This window comes from Carcharhinus amblyrhynchos, chromosome 9 (genome assembly GCF_965287045.1).
Source record: "Carcharhinus amblyrhynchos chromosome 9, sCarAmb.v2.hapA, whole genome shotgun sequence".
Classification (NCBI taxonomy): Eukaryota; Metazoa; Chordata; class Chondrichthyes; order Carcharhiniformes; family Carcharhinidae; genus Carcharhinus; species Carcharhinus amblyrhynchos.
Window position 1 is genome coordinate 19,796,597 of NC_137332.1, and position 16,248 is coordinate 19,812,844.

Here is a 16,248-nt window from a genome sequence, read left to right on the forward strand (position 1 = left end):
TGCAGAAATGAAGAAATATCTTATTTAATTATCTCACTTAATACATCTCGAGATGAAACTGGGACTTGATGGATTGAGTTATAAGGAGAGGCTGAATAGGCTGGAGCTTTTTTCTCTGGAGCGTGGGAGGCTGAGGGGTGATCTTATAGAGGTCTATAAAATAATGAGGGGCAAAGACAAGGTAGATAGTCAATATCTTTTCCCAAAGGTAGGGGAGTCTTAAACTAGAGGGCATAGGTTTAAGGTGAGAGGGGAGAGATACAAAAGTGTCCAGAGGGGCAATTTTTTCACACAGAGGGTGGCGAGTGTCTGGAACGAGCTGCCAGTGGTAACAGTAGAGGCGGGTACAATTTTGCCATACTTTAAAGATGAAGGTCATTGCAAACATTTAGATAGTTACATATATACGATAGGTATAGAGAGATATGGGCCAAATGCGGGCAATTGGGATTAGCTTAGGGGTTTTAAAAAAAAGGGTGGCATGGACAAGTTGGGCCAAAGAGTCTGATTCCATGCTGTAAACCTCTAAGATTCTAAATCTTATCCAAGCACTTCATTGTTTCCTCTTTTGCCAAGGTATGATTAATGTTACAATAGGTCAAGTCTAATGATGATAATAGACAGACTATATTACCCAAATATTCTAGTCTTTGGATCATTGGAGATCTAATGTATGATTGAGATACTCATTGGGACCCTCTGGAAATCCTGATGCACTGACCTTCATGTAGCCACCATTTTGTTCATACTTTAAAGATGTAAAAGAGCAGTGAACATTTTTAAATTTACTGATTGGTGTCACATGTCAGCTTACATTAACAATGCAATGAAGTTACTGTGAAAATCCCCTCGTCGCCACACTCCAGCACCTGCTGGGGTACACAGAGAGAGAACTTAGCATGGTCACAGCAGACTGTGGGAGAAAACTGGAGCACCCAGAGGAAAGTCACGCAGACGCGAGGAGAGCGTGCAGACTCCCCACAGACAGTGATCCAAGCCAGGGATCGAACCCGCTCCCTGGTGCTGCGAGGCAGCAGTGCTACCCACTGTGCCACCGAGCCACCCAGTATTTTTCTGAAAGATTAATAACGATTTAGGTTGCTTTAATTTTCATATAAAACAATGGAGGACCAATTTACTGTGTTTGAAAACCACAGGCAGGTAAAAGTAATATTATAAGCATAATCTTTTGCTAATTCACTTTTCAAAGAATCCATTTGTTCATTCTAAAACATCAAAACAATTTAGAAATTGAAGAATTGATATAACTGATAACATCAGCAATTTGAATTCCACAAAGCTGTTAGATTATTCATTTCCAACAGTAAATCACTATAGCATATAATTATAGTGACTGAGAAAGGACCAAGCATTAATCATTATAAATAGATGCAACAAAAAAACCAATCAGAGCTTCTCTATTAGTATACAGTGACGTGCTTTTAGCACTTTATGCAATGCATACCAAGTTGCAACATAAATGTAACGCCAGGTACAAACTTGAGCTCCATTTTATGCCAAAGAAAATGTCATCTAACTTTAAATGCAGTTGTTTGCGATCCAGTTTTGCAACGTCAAAATAAAATGCATTTGACAAAACTATTACAGTCCATGCCTCATTAGCTGTACTCCACTAGCAGATGCTATCTATCAATTATTTAAGATAATCTAATAGCCAGCCATAACTCAACTACTGCATCACGAGTGGCTCACATTTTGTAGTGATGGCTTGTCCTTGCACATTTTAAACGTAAAAGGTTCGTTCTTTCACATAAAGATTTAGCCGATGTTCTCCATAATGCTGAGAACTCTGAGTCTAATCTAAATTTGGCGGACGCACAATTTAAAATGGTCTGAACCGTCTCAGAAAAAGAACTAGATCATTCACTTGAATGAACTTCATTCATGAAAGGAAGTTATCCTTCAGACTGAAAACCGTGTCGCAGATAAAGATAGCATGCCATTATGGGAAAAACAAAGACAACCACCTTTTTAAGGGCCAATAGTCTTGAACCTTGTGACCTCTTCCTTTCCATACCTTTAGAAAATGTATATACATACAGCACCCTCATGTGGCCATGCTCCATCTTTTTAACTGGGAGAGTGACGCAGAGGTTTTGCTTTAAATAGACAAAGCAATATGTGCCATACATGCTTCTGTATATGTAATGTGTGTACTTACTTGAAGTGACATTAATTTTCCTTGCAGCCACCACAACCCAAAACAATAATACATCAACCACTCACATAGGTGAAGCCTTTGAAGTGAAAGGAAGAGCAGCAGTGTGTTGGCTGAGCGACAGGAAACTCAATAGCCATGAATGGTTATTTTTAGACTGGATGAATGTATAGATTGGGCAACATTCCTCAGGTAGTCCCTTAATATTGTGTACCTCTGTTCTGCCGTTTACGCATTTCAATCACTTAATGGACACTTTTAGCCCCATTCTCAGTCTTCAACGCCACTACATACATTTTGTTTTTTCAATTACAACGCCCATCAGCCCACTGCCACTCTCACAGTATAAGTATTGTCTGATGTTCTTTCCTCTCAGCTCTGACGAAGGGTCATACTGACTTGAAACGTTGGCTCTATTCTCTCTCCACACAACCCGTCAGACCTGCTGAGATTTTCCAGCATTTTTCTGCTTTTGTGTAGAGTGGGGTTCATTCCTTTCACTCCCCAGTCCTGGACCAGACTTGACCCAAACATCTACAGGACACAATTCTAACTTTTTCTAAGGACACAAAATTGCAGTATTGTGAATGGTGAGGAGAATAGAGAGCAACTTCAATAAGATATGGACAGCGTGGTAGAATGGGTGGACAAAGTGACAGGTGAAATTTAGTGCAGGAAAGTGTGAAATGATACATTTTGGTAGGAAGAATCAGGTGGAAGTAATATTATCTGAAGGATGGGGGCCTGCCAGAACAAAGGGACTTGGGGTTATAAGTGCACAAATCATTGATGGTTGCAGACCAAGTTGAGATGCTGGTTAATAATGTATTTGGGATCCCAGCCTTTATAATTAGAGGCAGAGGGTACAGAATTTATGAAGGAACTTTATAAACACTAGGTTAGCCTCAACTGTCCAATACTCTGTCTAATTCTGCGCAACATACTTTAGGAAGGAGGAAGGCATGAGAGAGGATGCAGAAAAGATTTACTTGAATGGTTCCAGCAGTGAGGAACTTCAATTGTCTGGAAAAACTAAAGCTGTTCTCCTTACAGAAGAGGAGATTAAAAAGAGACAGTTGAATAGTGGCGTTCAAAATCATGAAGAATCTCAGCGTAGTAGATAGGAAGAAACTGCTCTATTAGTTACTGATTTTAAATGACTAGCAAAAGAAGCAATGGTGACATGGAATCTGGAATTCACTGCCTGAGACTGACGCTGAGACTCAACTGTGGTTTTCAAATGAGAATTTGATAAGCATTTGAAGAGAGAAAATAAAAACACAGGGCTGTGGGGAATGGGGAGTGTTATAAACTCATGGAGCTTTACAGGATAGCAAGAGGCCCTTTGACCCATCACATCTCCACTTGCCATCATGCACCTGTCTATTCTAATTTATTTTCCAGCACTTGGTTCATAATCTTGTCCCAAGTGCTCATCTGGAACCAGCAGAGTTGTGCTTGCTGAGAGCCAGCATTGACAGGGTGGGCTGAATGACCTCCGCTATGGTGTAACCAGTTTATGATTCCATGAAGTGCAGTGTATGCAAATGCCCAAAATAAGTGACATAAGCAATCCTTAAATATATAGAGTATGGACAATGAGGTACATGGAGGACAAAGGATAAAGGATGTGAAAGAAATAATAGGCAGAATTTTCCCATCCCACTCGCCACAGGAATTGGTGTGCAGGACATGGGCCATGCAAAGAGCCGTTGACCTCAGTCAGGATTTTCTAGCTTTGGGACGACTGCGTCCGTAAAGTCCCACCCACAGTTACTTTGTTTAATATTTCCATACACAATGGCAACTATTCCAAGGTTGTTGCATTTTTAGTTACATGGCAAGTCATATCTTAGGACATCTCTGTTCAATGGTATGTTCATGTTTGTAGCCAGATCCAAAATAAGAACCATCATTTTCATTCGATGGGTTTGATCTGAACATAAATGGTAGTCAGTAGGCAGTGATTGAGATGCTGTAGAAGATTCTCATTGGCTGCAAAGGCTTGATGGGGAGTAGATAAGCCAGGAAGAGTCACTGACTCATTGGTTTAAGATCCAGGACCATTGGGTGACCATCTTCCCAAGATCTGGATGGAAATGGAGATACTCAACTCTTTTTCTTCCAGATTTCCATTTAGGTTAACACAATTCAAAGATATTTGGCATCTGGCATTAGATGATTTTTAACAGCTGTGATATTCAACAAAAGTTTATTTATTAGTCACAATGAAGCTTACATTCACACTGCGATGAAGTTACTGTGAAAATCCCCTAGTCGCCACACTCAGGCACCTGTTTAGGTACAGTGAGGGAGAACTTAGCATAGGTAAATGCACCTAACCAGTACATCTTTGAACTGTGGGAGAAAACTGGAACACCCGGAGGAAACCCATGCAGACATGTGAGAACGTGCAAACTCCAATCAGACAGTGATCCAAGCCGGGAATCGACATTGCCCATCGAGCATAGGGCATTGCCAAGGGGCAGCAGTGCTAACCACTGTGCCACCATGCCACCCCTACAATGCTTGTGTTTAAGCAGACTCTTGTCATTTTCAAAGCAGGGCTACAAAGGATCTGATATTGGAAACATTAAACTACGTTCCAGCACCAGGACTAAAGAATTATGCAGCTTAGATTTCATCTCTGCTTCATACTAATTTCAATTCATAAAAACCCATTAAAGCAATTGGCACTCAGATTTCCTGCTTGTTGGGGGGAGGAGTGGGGAACGGGGGGAAGCCTGCTTTCTGTATCCAGACAAACAATCCCACTTTGGGGCTGCAAAGACGTCCAATATCTAAACACTCCGATTAGATGTGATGCTCTGCAGGATTAAATATGAGCTCCTTGGCCAAAGCCCAGCTGGAACCTGGAGCTTTCCACTGGCTACATAGAATGCCAAAGCTTGGTTATATAGATGCATGTTTGTATTCCTACATTGCAGCAGTGATTACACGTTCAAAATACCCAATAGGCTGGGGGACATTCCAAGGCAATGAAGGAAATTTTATGCAAAGCTATTTATTCTTTATCAGTGGAGGACTGGAAACGAATGGATGGTGATGAAGCAGGAGACATGAGTTTTTGTTGAGTACCTTAAACTGACTAGGATAAAGTAAAAATAAGATTTATTTATTCACCACAACTCGAGTCATTGAGGTTTACAGCATGGAAGCAGGCCCTTCAGCCCAACTTGTCCATGCCGTCCGAGGCTTACTAGGCTTACATTAACATTGCAATGAAGTTACTGTGAAAATCCCCTAGTCGTCACACACTGGTATCTGTTCGGGTACACTGAGGGAGAATTTAGTGTAGCCAATGCACCTAACCACCATGGTTTTCAGGCTGTGGGAGGAAACTGGAGCACCTGATTTCCGGACAACTGTGAGGTTATGCATGTTGGAAGGTCTAACACGGATGAGAAATATACGGTAAATGGCAGAACGCTTAAGAGTGCTGATAAACAGAGGGATCTGGGTATACAGGTACACAGGTCACTGAAAGTGGCAACGCAGATGGAGAAGGTAGTCAAAAAGGCATATGGCATATTTACCTTCATTGGCTGGGGCACTGAGTTTAAAAATTGATGAGTCATGTTGCAGCTTTATAGAACCTTAGTTAGGCCACACATGGAATATAGTGTTTAATTCTGGTCACCACACAACCAGAAGGATGTGGAGGCTTTGGAGAGGGTACAGAAAAGATTTACCAGGATGTTGCCTGTTATGGAGGACACTAGCTATGAGGACTTGGTTTGTTCTCACTGGAACTTAGGAGGTTGAGGGGCAACCTGATAGAAGTCTACAAGATTATGAGGGGCATGGACAGAGTGGATAATCAGAAGCTTTTTCCCAGTGGAAGAGTCAATTACTAGGGGACACAGATTTAAGGTGCGAGGGACAAGGTTTAAAGGAGATGTACGAGGCAAGTTTTTTTACACAGAGGGTGGTGTGTGCCTGGAACTCATTGCTGGGGGAGGGAGTGGAAGCAGATATGATAGTGAGTTTTAAGGGGTGTGTGGACAAATACATTAATAGGATGGGAATAAAGAGATAAGGTCCTTGGAAAAGTAAGGGGGTTTAGTTCAACCAGGCAGCATAATCGGTGCAGATGTGGAGGGCTGAAGGGCCTGTTCCTGTGCTGTACGTTTCTTTGTTCACCCAGGGGAAACCCACGCCAACACGAGGAGAATGTGCAAACTCCACATAGGCGGTGACCAAAGATGGGAATTAAACCCGAGTCCCTGGTGCTGTGAGGCAGCAGTGCTAACCACTGTGCCACCTTGTCGCCCAAATAGTGGACCAACAGTAGAAGTAAGGAGCACGACACTGGTCAGACAGCAAAGAGAAATTGCAAATGTGTACCTGGATCATGCTGGCAATCACGTAACTAGAGTAGAGAGAATTTTAAATGAAATAGTTTGGGCAAAGGTCAAATGTTGACAGATGTGGTATTTCAAAGATGTAGAGATGCCGCCATTGGACTGGGGTAAACACATAGGAAGTCTCACAACACCAGGTAAAAGTCCAACAGATTTATTTGGTAGCAGGAGCAGCGAGCGCTCCGAAAACTAATGGCTTTTGCTACCAAATAAACCTGTTGGATTTTAACTTGGTGTTATGAGGCTTAATGTATTTCAAAGAGACAGGGGAAGATAAAGAAGGTAAAAATATGGAAAATGATAAACTATGATTTTTTTTATTCATTTGTAGGACATGGGACTCGCTGGCTGGCCAGCGTTTATTGCCCATCCCTAGCTGCCCTTGAGAAGTTGATGGTGAGCTGCGTTCTTGAGTCGTTGCAGTCCACTTTCTGTGGGTAGACCCACAATGCCGTTAGGGAGGGAATTCCAGGATTTTGACCCAGCAACTGCGAAGGAACGGTAATATATTTCCAACTCAGGATGGTGAGTGGCTTGGAGGGGAACTTGCAGGTGGTGGTGTTCCCATGTATCTGTTGCCCTTGTCTTTCTAGATAGAAATGGTCGTGGGTTTGGAAGATGCTGTCTAAGGATCTTTGGTGAATGTGGGGGTAGTCAGTAAAAATCTAGAGTAAATCAACAGATAAGGCTGGAGGTTATAAAAATCATAAAAGAAGAAATCTTAAGGAGCTATATTTGAATGCATTCAAAACTAAACAGCTGAATTGACAGTGCAGATAGAGATTAATAAGTGTGATCTAATAGCGATTACGGAGACACGGATGCAGGATAACATAGGTTGGGTCCTGAAAATGTGATTTTTAGGAAGGACAGGAAGTTAGGAAATGGTGGACAGGTGGTTGTGTCAATTAAAGATGGCATTAGCACAAGCTTGATCCAAGTTCAGAAAAGCAGCACGTAGAAATGGTTTTTCTAGAGATGAACAATGGTAAAGGCAGAAAATCACCTGTGGGAATGTTATACTGGCCCCTTAACAGTAATCGCATGGCATCAAAGAATAAATAGTGATAACTTGTCACAAATGTATTGGGATTATCGTGATTTGATTTATTACTATCACATCTATTGGGATACATTGAAATATATTGTTTCTTGTGCGCTACACAAAGCATACCATTCATACATAGTACATAGGGGAGAAGGGAAGGAAAGAGTGCAGAACGCAGTGTTAGAGTCATGTGTGGAGTTTGCACATTCTCTTGTGGGTTTTCTCCGGGTGCTCCGGTTTCCTCCCACATTCTGAAAGACGTGCTGGGTGCATTGATCTGAACAGGCACCAGACTGTGGCAACAAGGGGAATTTCACAGTAACTTCATTGCAGTGTTAATGTAAGCCTTACCTGTGACTAATAAATCAACTTTAACTTTAGCTAGGGTGTGGAGAAATATCAACTTAATATGAGGTAGTTCCATTGAAAAGTGTGATGGTAGCAGGGAAGTCAGTTGGTACGTGATCTCAGGCTTTTATATTATTTTCCTGATGGAAGAAGGTGGAAAAGGATATGTTCAGGGTGCATGGGATCATTGATTATGCTTGCTGCTTTTCTGAGGCAGTGGTAAGTTTAGATGGGGTGGAAGGACAGTTTGCATGATAGACTGAGCTACGTTCACAACCCTTGGGAAATTGTAATGTAAACATAGAATGGAATAATCCAATGGGCAAAGGTAGCATTGATGACAAATTTGTAGAATGTTTTTGGGATAAGTTCCTAGAATAGCACGTTCTGGAGCCAACCAGGCAGCAGGCTATAGTAAACTATGCAATGGGATAGGATTAATTAGTGACTTCTTGGTAGCAGTGATCATAATATGATTGAATTTTATATTCAGTTTGAGGGAGAGAACAGTGGGTAAAAGACCAATACCAAAGAGCTTCTGTAGGTATTTTAAAAAAGAAAAGTTCGCAAAGTGAGCATTTGTGCCAAAGAAAGTGAGTCTGAGGAATTAATGATGACAACAGGGAGATGGCTGATGAATTGTGTACGTATTTTGTATTGGTCTTCATGAAAGAGGATACAAACGACACCTCAGAATTAGCTGTAAATCATGATGTGGAGATGTCAACTTCGGACTGAAGTAGGCACAGTAAGAAGTCTCACAACACCAGGTTAAAGTCCAACATGTTTATTTAGTATCACAAGCTTTTGGAGCACTGTTCCTTCAGCTGATGAAGGAACAGCGCTCCAAAAGCTCACAATACCAAATAAACCTGTTGGACTTTAACCTGGTGTTGTGAGACTTCTAGCTGTATATCAGGAAATGGAAGGGAGGAAGGAATTCAAGGAAATTACAAACATCAGGGAAATGGCACCTAACAAATTGTTGGAACTGTTTGGGTTGACAAATCCCTGGGTCCTGATAGATTTCACCTAACGGTCTTGAAAGAAGTGGCTAGTGAGATATTTGATGTGTTGGTTTAATTTTCCAAAATTCCTAGATTCTGAGAAGGTTCTATTAGATTGGAAAATAATGAATGTAACTCCTTTATTCAGAAAGGAAGAGAGACAGAAAGCCGGAAACTACAGGCCAGTTAGCTTAACATCTGTCACTGGGAAAATCTTAGAAGCTGTTATTGAAGAGGTCATAGCAAGGCACTTAGATAAATTCAAAGTAATAAGGCAGAGTCAACATGGTTTTGTGAAAAGAAAATCATGTTTAATCAACTTATTAGTGTGACAAGTGCTGTTAGTAAACAGGAACCAGTGGATTCTCCCAAAAGAATTGTGTGTTAATTTGCAAAAAGATTGGAGTAAATCACGGTGTTCGTTTCAGCAGGAGTTTCAAAATTAATCTCCATGCATTGCGGAATGTACCAGCGTAAATCAGTCCAAAAGTTAGTAGGTGGGGTCTATTCCCGCTGAAAAGCAGCATAGTGTTGAGAGAGCCACTGCACATGCACTGATTTGTCAATGCCGAGATTGGCACGTGCATAGAGGCCCTTCACTGCTGGCCTTCCGATCACTGGCCAGCTCGATCGCTGGCCAACTCTGTGACCCCCACATTGCTGCCCCTCTGATTACCCCACCCTGTGGAAGGAAACTGGAGCACCCAGAAGAAACCCAAGTGGACATGGGGAGAAAGTGCAAACTCCACACAGTCAACCCAGGCCGGAATTGAACCCCAGACCCTGGCGCTGTGAGGCAGCAGTGCTAATCATTATTTCACTGTGCTGCCCCTTTACGGAAGGAAACCTGCCATCCTGACCTGGTCTGGCCTACACATGGCTCCAGATTCACAGCAATGTGGATGACTCTGAAATAGCCTAACAAGCCACTCAGTTGTCAAGGAGGCAGCTTACCACCACTTTCTCAAGGGCAAGTAGGGATGGGCAATAAATACTGGCCCATGTCTCATGAATGATTGAAAAAAAGAGCAAGCAGGTGAAAGGTTATTGAGGGTAGAGGCAGGAAAGTGAAGTTGAGGTTAAAATTAGATCTTATTGAATGGCAGAGGTGGCTCGAGGGGCTAAATGATCGAAACCTGCTTCTAATTCGTATGTTCGTACAACGTGATCATAATGATCAGTTTACTTGCCAACAAGTGAAAATACTAGTTAGGAGCATGGTGCACTTCAGCCATCAACTAATGTCAATATGGTGGACAAGCAGGCAAAAAAAATATAAAGAAAAGTAGATGTTGATTGATGAACTGTAAACAAAAAGAACTCTGTATGAAATGTACCTCTGTCCAAAGGGATTTGGAAAATGCGTCATCAATTCTTGTCTCAAAAAGATTTCAAACCATGCTTATGATACAAAGCAATTCGGACACAAGTTTCTAGCTGGAGACGGGTAAAACTTTATTTACCACTTACTCCACTGAGAATGAATCATCAGTCAGCTTATCACAAATGTCAGAAGTTCTAACACCAATCAGAGGCAACCATTTGACTGAAAGCTCATAAAATGCTTGCTAAGTTAAAGCAAATAACTTAGTGCGCTAGATTCGCAATGGAAGGACAATGATCCCTAGCAATGATTTGTAACACACTTTAAATTATGAGTAAAATCAGCAATCTAATGTTCCCCTTAGGAGTTGTGTTTGCAGGTTGCATGAGTTGAGGAATAGAACTGTGACATTTAGCACATATTCTCTCATCTGCACTCCCTTACTACTCTATTTTTCAATCTTCCTTGGAGACATTGAAATGGTGTAAGAATTATTGTCAGCTGGTAAAGTCAGATTTAAGACACTAGTGCCGTTTGCCTTTTTTGTATTTTTCAATTCATTTATTGCACGATTATTTGCTCCAGTATTCAGGATTAAGACATTATGGGAACCCAGTGAAAAAAAACTTCCGATGACAATTTGGAATGATTCATGTAGGCCACTGGCACGCAACTGTGGAATGATTTACTCATAGATCCAGTTCTGGACACAGTTCTGGTGTTCCATCACCTCCCCAGGTTTGAACCAAAGTTTAATCTCCTTCTATGCACTTGCTCCAGAGTCACTGCCATGGATGATATTCCTGCCAGTGTGCATTACAGAAATCATCACAAATTGTTCCAGGTTTAGAGTTACCAGGATTGATCTCGCCAAGCATCACTCTACCAGTCTCCATCACATTCAGACCTTCCCACACCATCACCTATAAGCTCAGTTGGTACTTGGTGAACAGACTGCAGAGAAAAGGTGCATGGGGAAATATTTAAAGGAGATGTGTGTGGCAAGTGTTTTACACAGAGGGTGGTGAATGTCTGGAATGCGCTACCCAGGGAGTTGCTGGGAGCCGGTACAATAGCGGCATTCAAGGGGCATCTAGATAAATAGATGAATAGGATGGGGATGGAAGGATATGGACTCTGTAAATGTATGCCGTTTTAATTAAAGCAGGCAATATGATCGGCACAGGCTTGGAGGGCCGTAAGATCTGTTCCTGTGCTGTACTGTTCTCTGTTCATTGCAATAATAGGGCCAGAACTCATAGAAACATAGAACATTACAGCGCAGAACAGGCCCTTCGGCCCACGATGTTGCGCTGACCAATTAAGAAAAAAGCAATGACCCTCTAACCTAAACCAATCCCTTTCCATCCATAAACCTATCCACGGACCTCTTAAACGCCCCCAAACTAGGCGCATCTACAACTGCAGCAGGCAGGGCATTCCATTCCTCCACCACCCTCTGGGTAAAGAACCTACCTCTGACATCCGTCCTATAACTACCACCCCTTAATTTAAAGCTATGCCCCCTCGTGCTAGCTTTCTCCATCCGAGGAAAAAGGCTATCACTATCCACCCTATCTAAACCTCTAATCATCTTGTATGTTTCAATAAGGTCTCCTCTTAGCCGCCTTCTTTCCAACGAAAACAACCCCAAATCCCTCAGTCTCTCCTCATAGGACCTTCCCTCCATACCAGGCAACATCCTGGTAAACCTCCTCTGCACCCTCTCCAATGCCTCCACATCCATCCTATAATGTGGGGACCAGAATGTACATGATCAGCTTGGAACAGAAAGGTTTATCTGAAGAACAGATCCATGGGAGCCTGAAGGAGTTTCATGGCGGCAAGCTTAAAATCTTTCTGTTCAAAGCATTTGATGACTTCACCAGCAATGCCTCTCTGGACGCCACCTGGCTTCGGAGCAATGAAGGTTTGTTCCTTGTTGACAGGTATGCTTCACTTCTGACGCACTCACTTGCTTTTTTGATGCATTTCCTCAATGTTTTTGGTTTTTCCTGCGACCTGTTCACTAAGTACCAACTGAGCTGAGGTAAGCCTGTCTGCTAACAGCACTGTAGATGTGAGTTCATTCATTTATCCCCACCACCCCCCCACTTTTACTAACTTTTTCACTCTGATTACGTTATCCCAAATATCACCGTGCACACCTGCCCGTGCCATCTGCTCAATGTAGAACGGAGGAGTTAAAAGTTTTGAAGCATCTACAAACTTTGCTTGCTGATTAATGATACTTAGAAACACTTTTTCAATCTTTTCTTTTGGTTTTTATACCATCAATAAAACCTAAACCACCTGATATTACTTTTTGCCGAGATATTCCACTCTACGACATTATTGAAGAGGAAGAGCAACGCTACGAAAAGGAAGGAAATGAGGCAGTGTGCCAACTGAATGCAGCTTTCCAGATATTACCCCACCCCCACCAGGACATTTATAGGCAACATCAGTCTTATAAGGACTTCTCTGAATCAGAACAGTTTGCTTCTCAAAAGCTCCAATCGGACTGCATAAAGCGAGATGCTGCAAAAAGATTTCTATTGACATTCATCTTCCAATGTTGCTTTCTTTGTGGGAGTGAAAGCCTGTGTCTACTGCCCTGAACTTCTATATCTCAGAAGCACTTCAGCTGGGAGCACCTCTGCCCCTTAAACCAGGGAGTGCACAGCACGATGGCACAGTGCTTAGCACTGCTGCCTCACAGTCCCAGGGACCCGGGTTTGATTCCCGGCTTGGGTCACTGACTGTGTGAAGTCTGCACATTCTCCCAGTGTCTGTGTGGTTTCCTCTAGGCGCTCCGATTTCCTGCCACAGTCCAAAAGACGTGCCGGTTAGGTGCATTGCCATGCTAAATTCTCCCTCAGCGTATCCCAACAGGCACTGGAGTACAGTGACTAGGGGATTTTCACAGTAACTTCATTATAGTGTTAATTGTGACACTAATAAATAAACTTTCAAGAAGTAAGGGCATACAAGTGTTGGATCACTGCCATTCTGTACAGGGATGAAAAGCATGAAAGCCTTGAAAATGATGTTTCAAATCCCATTATTGAGAGTATCCATGATCTGAGAACTGAGAACTAAGTGTTAAGCTTCAAGTGTGTTGTTACAGGGATGGACCAACTCAGAATGAAGTTAAGGTAAATGGAATCAGGGGACAAATGAGTGGGGACCAGAGAAAGTGTAATGACTGCAATGAGACCCATAAGGTTGGTTTCTTGGAGTATGAGCTCCCTGATTGAGGTCACCACTGCCTGCCCACTCAGGGAGCCTCACTTGTACATAAATATGGGAGTGTCAGTTCCACTGCACTCCTGATTCTGACTGCGTACCTGAAGCACTCTAGGAGCGGAGTCGAGTTTGCAAATAATGGGAATCTGGTGTAGGGTCACTGGTTTCTGAGGAGTTATTTCAGAAAGCTTCAAATATACTGAGTAGAATAGAAAAGATTAATCTAGAACAATATTCCAAGTTCAAGCACAAATTTGAATTTCAACCAAAGCTTAGAAGGAGTAATACATATTGGCAAAAGGCATTGATATCAAGAACCATTTCACACAGACTAACCAATGGTCTGTTGTTACTCTAGTGCAGGGAAAGTTTCCAAAATTGTTCTAGGGAGTGTAAGATCATTGGTGAGATGGGCCAAATGGCCTCCTTATTCATTGGTACTTACATCGACGTGATTTATGAGGCATGGTTAATGACTTTATGGGAGCTTAGTTTTGTGTGTTCAAGCCTGATGGCCAAAATGTGATTTTAGTGAACAAGAATCAGAGATTAGTGAGAGAGAGAGAGAGAAAGATGGCTGTGTTTTACAGACACCATATCATCCCCCACCACACCCCCAAAGTTAAGTGGGAGCCTCCCCATGAAGATTCCACCCAGCGAGGCATGAACTGGCTCAGGATGCGATTTTGGGCCTCATCTGGGGAGGAAGTGCTACTTAAGGTGGGGGGGGGCGGTGGGACTTGGGTGGGGGGGGGGGAAGGCTGTGGGGGGAGAGGAGCGAGGCTGGGGGAGGGAAGGGGAGAGAAGGAAGGCTGAGGGGAAGGGAGGGAGGCTGGGCAAAGGGGAGGGAGGCTGGAGAGAGGGGAGGGAGGGGAGGGTGCAGGGGGGCAGTGTTCAACAGGCTGCAGAGAGGAGAATTAAAGGGGGGGGGCATGGGCTTGGGAGGGGATGACTCTGGTGGATAAGGTGAACTGGACCTTCTCCTTCTTGCCTAGCTCAACCAGTAAAGCCTGTTAGGCTACTCATTTGGCCTGAGTTGCCCTGTCATGGGTAGAACAACAGCAAGGGTGGGATGAGGACTTAATTGGGCAAGCAGGGCATCCCTGCCTCCACCATGCCCTGTAAAGCAGGAGACAGGACGGGGGGTGTCATTGAGAAGATGGCAGATGCTGGATTTTACAAGCTCCTCCCCCGCCTCCCTGCCCCCAACCTTCAAGCACACCAGTGGAGGGCTCTAAAACCCAGCCCAGACAAGAGAGATGAGACACACATTCCTTATTCCTTGAAGGAAAATGAATTTCTTCATTAAGAGCGTTCAACCTATTTGTACTGAAATTTAATATTTCAGAACTGCTAAGTTCAGCTTTGACAATTTAAAATCCACTCATTTACCTCCGTCGTTTTACCCTGTTGGTGAGCTGAACTTGGTCACAGTACGTTGAGAGACATTAAAACACATATTGGTTATATTTTTCATTGGCTTTGAATTTTCTATACCGCTATTGATCAAAATATGATATACCTGAAATCCTCAATTCTATTACCCAGATAGGAAATGGTCCAGGATAGCACGCTTTGATGGGGTATCTGGGAGATATACAAGCATTTCTTTACATCAAATTACTTTTTGAAATCTCCTCCCCAAAGTCTGACAAAATTCATTTGAAATACTGCTTCAATATTCAAAAAATCAATAATTTAAACCACAGGTTGAATTTTTTTTTACTGCGCGCACTACAGACCCTTATTTTTTTTCCCAAAATGAAAATGCTAATGACACCTAGGGGAAAAGTCCAAGCCTGAAGACATGGTTCATGTTGAGTGCTGAGCACTGGCAGTTGAGTTTTTAATCTTGCTCTTACTCATCTGTGACAGGATATTTCCTACAGACCTGCACACGCGATATCAGTGCCTCCAAAAAGAAACTTGAATCAATTAAAAGTCTACAAGTAATTCGGAGATGAATGTCAGTCAGAATTAGGGGAAGAAAAATTATTTCTGAGAAACACCTCAAATTACCAGACCGCTGACATTTAGCTTTTGTCGAAAAGGTGCACATTACAATATTTTAAATCGGGGAAGCTGGGACAGTTATGTTCTCAGGGACCTTTTTAAATAGATAGGGAATCAAATTTGCAGCCAGCAAAATTATGAGTCAAGTGTTGTTTTCAGGCTCCCCTTTACAGCTTTGCAAATGTTAATAAGGAAGACTTCCATCAACAAATAACGACATAATAAAAAGCAAACTCATCGAGTCAGAATTGATGTCTCATCTACTTGAAGAACAAAGAAAAGTACAACACAGGAACAGGCCCTTCGGCCCTCCAAGCCTCTGCTGATCCTGATGCCTAACTAAAAGAAAATCCCTTCTACAGTTTTCCAAAGCAAAGGGGAGAAGTTTAAGGGAGATACGCAGAGAGTGGTGGGTGCCTGGAACACGCTGCCAGAGGGGGTGGTGGAAGCAGGCACATTAGCGACATTTAAAAGCCATGCCGTTCATGATGCTGTAACTAAACTCAAAAAAAACCTTCTGCCCTTACTCAGTGCGTATCCCTCTAATCCTTCCCTATTCACGCACCCATTCAGATCCCTCCTCTGGCAGCACAATTCACCCACCACCCTGTGTGAAAAACTTCCTCCACATATCTCCCTTAAACTTCTCCCCTTTGCTCTGGAAAACTGTAGACATTTCTAGATAATTCAAATAC

At 42.6% G+C, this 16,248-nt stretch overlaps 1 protein-coding gene and 1 pseudogene across 1 annotated transcript in view; both read right to left on the reverse strand.

The window, feature by feature from the left end:
* The window catches only part of LOC145347633 (dihydropyrimidine dehydrogenase [NADP(+)]-like), a 710,299-nt gene that overhangs the window by 226,062 nt on the left and 467,989 nt on the right, over window positions 1–16,248 (reverse strand). The window lies entirely within an intron of this gene.
* LOC145348312 (nucleoside diphosphate kinase-like) lies at window positions 10,977–11,551 on the reverse strand (annotated as a pseudogene).